Source organism: Lutra lutra, chromosome 7 (assembly GCF_902655055.1).
Source record: "Lutra lutra chromosome 7, mLutLut1.2, whole genome shotgun sequence".
In the NCBI taxonomy this organism is placed as follows: domain Eukaryota; kingdom Metazoa; phylum Chordata; class Mammalia; order Carnivora; family Mustelidae; genus Lutra; species Lutra lutra.
This window is the reverse complement of record NC_062284.1, coordinates 18,208,590-18,217,708: the sequence shown is the minus strand read 5'-3', so window position 1 is coordinate 18,217,708 and position 9,119 is coordinate 18,208,590. Positions and strand designations below refer to the sequence as shown.

The following is a 9,119-nucleotide window of genomic DNA, read 5'->3' as shown; positions in this document are numbered from 1 at the left end:
AGCCCTTCTCCCCTCCGCTGTAATCTGTCCGCTCCCCAGTGCCTGGTCGTTCTGCCCGTCTGTCCATCTGAAAGATCCCCGGGGTGCCTTTGGCCGCCCGTTTGGCTTTCGCTTTGGGGACTGTGTATTGTCACAATAAAAATATTTCCAGACTGAAAAGGATGGGAGATGCCCAGGCCTCCTCGAGAGCAATTCGCCGCGCCCGCCAAGTTCAAGGCCTCCCAGCGCGCCGCCTGCCCCCCTCCCCCTCCCCCGGGCCGGGCGACCCCAGGCAGCGCGAACGCTTCCGCAGAGGCTGCTCCTCGCGTGTGTGAACTTCCTGCTCCGAGGCCCGGGCGAGGCGGAGAGGGCGGGCGGGTGCGCGGGTGGGAAGGCCGCCGCGCGGGGGAACGCTGAGGGCCTGTTCCGGGCCGCGTTCCCCGCGCCCCCGCCTCTCCTCCCAGCGCCCCGCAGCGGCGCGCACCTGGCCCCGGCCCCTCCGGAAGCGGCTTTGGGCCGAGGCTGGGCTTGCATCCCCACTTTCGGGTCTCTTCTGCGGCTTTGGGGACCCCAGCGCAGCGCGCCTGCCCTTTGCCCCACTCCCGCGTCTCACACCCCATCCGCAGCTGGGGCCGGAGGGTCCCGGGGGAGAAATAAGACGGAGGAAACCGCGAAATCAGGTCCAAGGGGAAAAAAGAGAGACAAAGGGGATGGATTCTTCCCCCGCCCACCCCCACTTCTGTTCTTGGCAACAACTTCCAGAGGCTCCAGGGAAGGGGAATTTGATAACCATGTAAGTTCACCCTTAGATGTAGCCCAGGCCTTGTCTGGCCCTTGGCCAAGGGCGTGTTTGCCGAGCCCAGCTTGCAGAGGCGTTTCTACAAACTCCATTTCTCTTTCAGCTCGGGGTGTCCGACGGTCCCCACGCCCCCTGCTTCCCCCTTTATTTTATTTATTTATTTTTTTTAAGATTTTATTTATCTGACAGAGAGAGATCACAAGTGGGCAGACAGGCAAGCAGAGAGAGAGAGAGGAGGAAGCAGGCTCCCTGCAGAGCAGAGAGCCCAATGTGGGAGTCGATCCCAGGACCCTGAGATCATGACCTGAGCTGAAGGCAGAGGCTTAACCACTGAGCCACCCAGGTGCCCCCCCCCCCTTTATTTTTCCCCCCCGCCTTCAATTCTTTCTCTCCCTTCCTTCCTCCAGTTTTCCCTTGCACCACCTCGCCCCCAAACCCAGGACTTTAGTAGCGCAGATTCTACTTAATCTTCCTTGGAAGTCCAATCTGCATGTTTAAGGTATGTCTTCCCAGTCCACTTTCTGTCTTCATACAGTGTTGTTCTGAGCTTTATTTACGTAAAAGTATCCTCAAACGTTTATCCCATTATTTACATTTTTAATTCAACATTGCTTTTTTTTAAAATTTTATTTATTTATTTGACAGAGAGAGATCACAAGCAGGCAGAGAGGCAGGAGGAAGCAGGCTCCCTGCTGAGCAGAGAGCCCGATGCGGACTCGATCCCAGGACTCCGAGATCATGACCTGAGCCGAAGGCAGCGGCTTAACCCACTGAGCCACCCAGGCGCCCTCAACATTGCTTTTGAAACTTGAGTGAGATATAGTTGACGAACGACAGACTGCCCTTATCTCACGTGTACCTTTTTAAAAAAAGATCAAGATCAATTGATCGTTGAGAGGGAAAGAGAATCCCAAGCCGACTTTCTGCTGAGCAGAGAGCCCAGAGGGGCTGGATCTCAAGACCCTGAGATCATGACCTACAAAATCAAGAGTCAGACACTTAAGGAACTGAGCCACCCAGGCGCCCCTCACCCATACCTTTGATAAGCTTTGACATAGGTGTGCCTCAGTGGAACCACCCTTGTAATCATCACTCCCCCAAGATTTCCTCCTATCCCTTTACATTTTCTTCTACGTGTAGCTCCCCACACCTGGCCCTTCCCCAGACAATAAATGATCTGTCACCACAGAGTAGTTTGCATTTTCTAGAATTTTAATAAATGGGATCCTGGATGATACCCTCTGGTTTTGCTATTCAGTTAATTCTGAGATTCATTGATATTGTTGCCTGTATCAATAGCTCATTCTTCCTCATTGCCAAGTAGTATTTCATTGAATATTGTGTGTTCACACCACTGTATACTGTGTATTCTGCAATTTATTTATCTGTTCACCTGTTGATGGGCATTTGGGTTCTTCCTAGTTTTTGGCCGTTCCAGTAAAACCGTCATGATCACTCATTTATAAGTCTTTGTATGGAGATAACGTTCATACCTAAGAGTAGAATGGCTGGGTAGGCGTATGTTTAATGTTTAAAGGAATTGCCAAAATGTTTTCCAAAGTGGTTGTGCCTTTTTATGTTTTCACAGTAGAACATGAAAATTCTGGTTCCTCCACATCCTCACCAATGCTTGGTATCTTTTTTTTTTTTTTTTTTTAACCCATTTCTAATACATACATCCCTGTTATTTTCTTGTGGCTTTTCATTTTCATTTTCCTAAGACTAATGAAATTGGACATATTTCAGATTTTATTATTCATCTGTATCTCTTCTCTGGTTATGTGTCTACGCAAATCTTTTGAAATTTAAAAAATAATTTATTTCTTTATTTGACAGAGAGAGGGAGAGATCACAAGTAGGCAGACAGGCAGACAGAGAGAGAGGGGGAAGCAGGCTCCCCGCCGAGCAGAGAGCCTGATGTGGGGCTCGATCCCAGGACCCTGAGATCATAACCTGAGCTGAAGGCAGGGGCCCCACCCACTGAGCCACCCAGGTGCCCCTAAATTTTTTTTTTTTAGTTGAGTATATTAGTTTCAGGTATACAACATAGTGGTTCAGCTTCTCAGCAAGTTAGGCTCTGCTCGCAAGCATAGCCACCGTCACCGTAGGCTAGTACGATATAATTGACTGTATTGCCTATTATACTATCCCTTCTATTTATGTGATTTAATCATTCTGTAACTGTTAAGTCTGTATCTCCCACTCCCTTTTGCTCCTTTTGTGCACTCCACCACCCTCCTTACTTCTGGCAATAACCATCAGTTTGTTCTCTGTATTTGTAGGTCTGATTCTGCTTTTTGTTTATTTATTCATTTCTTTGTTTTTTGCTTTTTGGTTTTTTTTAGGTTCCACATGTAAGTGAGGAAATGTGATATTTGTCTTTCTCAGTCTGACTTACTTCACTTAGTGTAATACTTCCTAGGTCCATCCGTGTTGTCGCAAATAGCACAGTCTCACGCCTTTACTATAGCTGTGAAATATTCCATTGTTCTTCTTTATCCATTCATCTATCAGTGGACACTTGGGTTGCTTCGTATCTTGGCTATTGTTAATAGCGCTGCAGTGAACATAGGGATGTATATATCTTTTCAAATTAGCGTTTTCATCCTGGGGGGTGAATACCCAGTGGTGGATCGTATGGTGTTTCTATTTTTAGTTTTTTGGGGAACCTCTATACTGTTTTCCGTAGTGGCTGTCCCATTTACATTCCTACCAACAGTGCACGAGGGTGCTTTATCCTCTGTATCAACACCAATACTTGTTATTTCTTACCTTTTTTCTTTTTTTTTTGGCCATTCTGACAGGTGGGAGGTGATATCTCATTGTTGTTTTGATTTGCATTTCCCTAGTGATTAGCACTGTTAAGCATCTTTTCAGGTGTCTTTTTGGTATTTGTATGTCTTCTTTGGAAAAAAAATGTCTATTCAAGGTCCTCTCCCCATTTTTAATTAATTTACTTTAATTTTAATTAAAATTTAATTTTGGTTTTTAGAAAAGAGGGTGGGGAAGGGCAAAGAGAGAGAGAGAGAATCTCAAGCAGTCTCCATGTTGGGGGGAGCAGGGCTCGATCTCACGACCTTTAGATCATGACCTGAGCTGAAATCAAGAGTTGGATATTTAGGGGCGCCTGGGTGGCTCAGTGGGTTAGGGCCTCTGCTTTCGGCTCAGGTCATGATCCCGGGGTTCTGGGATCGAGCCCCGCATAGGGCTCTCTGCTCAGTGGGGAGCCTGCTTCCTCCTCTCTCTCTGCCTGCCTCTCTGCCTACTTGTGATCTCTGTCTGTCAAATAAATAAATATTTAAAAAAAAAAAAAGAGTTGGATATTTAACTGACTGAGCCACCCAGGCGCCCCTCCTCTGCCAAGTTTTTAAACAGTGTTGTTTGTCTGTTTGGTTTGGTGTTGAGCTGTGAAGGTTCTTTATATATTTTTCATATTAACCCCTTACTAGAGATCTCATTTTCAGATATCTTCGGTAGGTTGTAGGGTTTTTTGGTTGTTGTTCTGTTGATGGTTTTCTTTGCTGGGCAAAAGCTTTTTATTTTGATGTAGTCCCAGTAGTTTATTTTTGCTTTTGTTTCCCTTGTCTTAGGAGACATAGCTTAGACAAATGTTGCAGTGGCCAGCATGAGAGAAATTATTGCCTGTGTTCTCTTCTAGGATGCTTATGGTTTTAGGTCTCACATTTAGGTCTTTAGTCCACATTATGTTTATATTTTTTGTATGGTATAAGAAAGTGGTTTGGTTTGATTCTTTTGCTTGTACCAGTACAGTTTTCCCAGCACCATTTATCGAAGAGACTGTTTTATCTCCATTGTGTATTCTTCTCTCCTTGGTCATCAATTAATTGACCATACAAGCATAAGTTTATTTCTGGGTTCTCTGTTCTGTTTTATTGGTTTGTGTGTCCATTTTTATGTCTGTGCCATACTGCGTGTCTTGAAATCTGGAACTGTGATGTCTCCAGCTTTGTTCTTCTTACTCAGAATTGCTTTGGCTATTTGGGATCTCCCATAAGGATTTAGCATTGTTTGTTCTAGTTCTGTGAAAAATGCTGTTGGTATTTTGATAGGGATTGTACCGAATCTGTAGATTACTCCAGGTAGTATGGGTATTTTAACAATATTGATCCTTCCAATTCATGAGCATGGAATATCTTTCCATTTGTTCGTTTCATCTTCAATTTCTTTCATTAATATTTTATAGTTTTCAAGAGTACAGGTCTTTCACCTCCTTGGTTAAGTTTATTCCTAGGTAGTTTATTCTTTTTGGTTCAGTCGGGAATGGAATTGTTTTCTTAATTTCTCTTTCTGCTCCATTATTAGAATATAGAAATGCTACCAATTTGGGGATATCAGTTTTGTATCCTGCAACTTTACTGAATTCATTGATTACTTCTAGTAGCTTGTCGGTGGAGTCTGTAGGGTTTCTGCATATGGTATCATGTTATCTGCAAATATTGACAGTTTCACTTCTTTACCAGTGTGGATGCTTCTTATTTCTTTTTCTTGTTTGATTGCTATGGCAAGGACTTCTGGTACTATGTTGAATGAAAGTTTGCCATTTTTTTCTCTTTTCAAAGATTGATTTATTTATTTGAGGTAGAGAGATGAAGCAAGGAGGGGGGCAGAGGGAGAGAGAGAATCCACAAGCAGACTTCCCATTGAGTGCAGAGCCCCATGCATGGCTCGGTCCCAGGACCCTGAGCCAAAACCAAGAGTCAGCTGCCTAACTGACTGAGCTACCCGGAAGCCCCTGCCCATTTTTTTTTTTTTTTTTTGATTCGGGTGTGTGTCATCTTATTATTGAATTTTTTGTTATGGTAAAATATATGTAACATAAAATCATTTTAGCCATTTTAAAGGTACAGTTCAGTAGCATTAAGTACATTCACAATGTTCATCAACAATTACCACTATGTATTTTCAAAACTTTTTGTCATCTGTTATACAGAGAAACACTATATGCATTACATAGCTCTCCAACCTCATAACTCTATATGCTGACCTGTATGGTAATTCTGTGCTTGACCTTTTGAGGAACTGCCATATTTTTATATAATGACTGTAACATTTTACATTTCCACCACAATGTATGAGGGTTTCAGTTTCTCCACATCAATGCTTCATACTTCCCATTGTTTTTGAAAGTAGCCCATCCTAATGGGTGTGAGGTGGTATTTCATTGTAGTTTTGATTTGCATTTCCCTCGTGATTAATGATGTTGAGCATCTTTTTATGCGCTTACTGGCCTTTTGTGAAACTTCTTTGGAGAAATGTCTATTCATATCTTTTTACTATTTTTAAATAGGGTTATTATTGAGTTTTGAAAGTTCTGTATATATGTATATTTTGGATATAGGTATCCTATCAGATGTATGCTCTGCAAATATGTTCTCATGGACTGTGCCTTGTCTTTTCATCTCATAACTGTTTTTTTGTAGAGCAAATGTGTTCAATTTCAATGAAGTCCAGTCTACCACAATTTAATAGATCATTGTTTTGACTTCATAGCTTAAGAAATCTTTACCTGCCTTAAAGTCACAAAGATTTTCTCCTACATTTTCTTCAGGAAGTTTTAAGTTTAACATTTAGGTTTCTGTTCCATTTTGAATTAATTTTATACATGATGTAAGGGATATATGTTAATTTCTTTTCCTATGGATAAATAAATTTTCTAGCCACATTTAAAAAAAAGTCTATGCCTTCTCCACCTTTGCACCTTTTCCAAAAGTCAGTTGTCTGCACATGTGTGGGTCTATATCTGGATTTTATTTTCTGTCACATTGATCTCTTTTGTCTGACTTGATGCAAATACCATGTTGTCCTGATTAATATAGATTTACAATAAATCTTGAAATCAGATAGCCCACCAAATTGTCCTTTTTCAGAGTTTTTTCCTAGGGCTTTTGCATTTCCATAGGAATTTTAGACTTTGCTTATTAGTTTCTCCAAAAATCTGCTGGGATTTTGTTTGAGGATGCATCAAATATGTTTACCAGTTTGGAGAGAACTGACATTTAGGCAAGATTGAGTCTTATGAATATTGTATATCTCCCAGTTATTTAGGGCTTTTTAAATTTTGCTCTGTGATTTTTTTTGTAGTTTGAGCATACAGGTCTTTGGCATCTTTTTTCCAGACCTACCCCTAAGTATTTCCTATTTTTTGTGAGATTATAAGTGGTATTTTTAAATTTTGATTTCTTAACTGTTCATTGCTAACCTAGAGAAATACAATGGAAATTTTTATACTGATCTTGTATCTTGGATCCTTGCCAAACTTACTTCTTTGTCCCAATAACTTCAAAAAATAGATTTAAGATTTCCCACAAAGATGATCATATTCTCTGTGAATAAAGGCAATTTTATTTCTTCCTTCCCAGTAGAATCTTTTAATTTATTTTCTTTACCTGATTTCAACAGCTAAGCTAAAATCAAGTTCAAGGTCCAAAGGGAGATAATCTAGCTCACAGTCTCCTTTTACAGATGAGAACATGGAGGATCTGAGGAGAGAAGATCATTGCCTTACACCATATGGACAGTTAGAGGCAGATTTACTATACAGCCATAGGATCCATTCACAGGCCAGCAAACTTCCTTTTTACCTTCCAGTTTCTCCCCTTAATGACAGAGGCATGACTCCAGTGTCCCAACACCGATTCAAATCCCTAAGCCACCATTGACCCGCTGTATGGTCTCAGTGAGCACAATGCTTATTTCTCCCTAGTGTTATGGCCCCACCTGTAGAATGTGGTTAATAATACTCCCATCAATGGTTATGATGAGGCCTTCGTACCTCACTTGCTTCCTCTTGTTTCCAGCTTTCAGATGCTGTGTTGATGGTCACTGGTTCCCACCAAGAAAGCAACAAAGCAGGAAGGAAATAGGAGCCATGGCCATCCACTATGTCCTTAGGATCCTGGAGAAGGGAATTACGTATCTTTGTTGCTATTACATTTTCATCCATAAAGTGGAACTCTTTACCTCATGGACACTTGTAAGAAATGGTCAGTGTTTTTTTTGTTTGTTTGTTTGTTTTGTTTTTTAATTAATGTATTTATTTGAGAGAGAGAGTGCATGCATGGGTGGGTGGAGGGGCAAAGGGAGAGGAGAGAGAGAAGCCCAAGCAGACCACCAGCTAAGCGTGGAGCCTGCCATGGGGCTCATTCCACGACCCGAGATCATGAGCCTCGCTGAAACCAAGAGTCTGATGCTTTGGGGCACTTGGGTAGCTCAGTGGGTTAAAGCCTCTGCCTTCAGCTCAGGTCATGATCCCAGGGTCCTGAGATCCAGCCCTGCATCGGGCTCTCTGCTCAGCGGGGAGCCTGCTTCCCTCCCCCCTCTCTGCCTGCTTCTGCCTACTTGTGATCTCTGTCTGTCAAATAAATAAATAAAATCTTAAAAAAAAAAAAAAAAGAATCTGATGCTTAACAGACTGACCCAGAAGTGATCAACGTTTTAAGGAGTTACAATGCTTAAGGAAATAATTTACTTAAGTCATCTTGGGCAAGTCATTAGTACTTTTCCCAATTCACTTTTCCTATCTGGTAATGAGAGATAATTTTTTTTCCCCTCACAGGGTTAATTTAAGATTAAGTGGTTTCTTTGTGTATATTACATTTACAAATGCACCCTACTTGAAAACACAAAAGCAATATGTTAAATAGATTAAAGGTGGAATCAAATTGGAATTTTTGTAAAAATTGATTTTTTTCAAAATACTACATTTGCAGGGGTCCTCGGGGGGCTTCGTGGGTTAAGTATCTGACTCTTGGTTTTGGCTCAGGTCATGGTCTCAAGGGTTGTGGGATCAATCCCTGCATGAGGCTCTGTGCTTGCACGAAGTCCACTGGAGATGATCTCTCCCTCTCCCTCTGCCCCTCTGCACCTCCCCTTGCTCACTTGCTCTCTCTCTCACTCTGAAATAAATAAATAAAATCTTTTTAAAAAATCTAAAATAGTACACTGCAAAGAAAGCAAATGATAAGAAAGTTCTTGAGGTGTGAAACAGGGACACCTTCTCCAACTCTAACTACAGACTCATTCCCTTCTAACTATTTCTATTGTTAACTTTTCTGATGGCTTCCTTCATTTCATTAAAAAACTATTCTTATACCAATGTTTTTTAGATCTCAAGATTAGATATATCGGTTGATTTATTGCTCCTTTTAAGATTTACCTCCCTTTTATCACATTCCTATTCCAACAGAAGAGATTTTTACTTCTTTTATTGGTCGCCTTGGTAATTCAAAAAACATATGTATCCCTCTACTTCTTATTTTATTAGCCATAGGTTGTATCTTTTGATTTTTTCCATTTTGGAAAGGAAGGATACTTACCCTTT

The 9,119-nt window shown here is 41.7% G+C and overlaps 1 long non-coding RNA gene across 1 annotated transcript; it reads left to right on the top strand.

Annotated features, from left to right (window-relative positions):
• The first annotated feature begins 378 nt into the window (after window positions 1–378).
• On the top strand, window positions 379–1,469 carry LOC125105174 (uncharacterized). The gene is made up of 3 exons (XR_007128824.1): window positions 379–772; window positions 1,186–1,277; window positions 1,424–1,469. It is a non-coding gene; the product is annotated as an uncharacterized LOC125105174 (long non-coding RNA).
• Window positions 1,470–9,119: the final 7,650 nt, after the last annotated feature.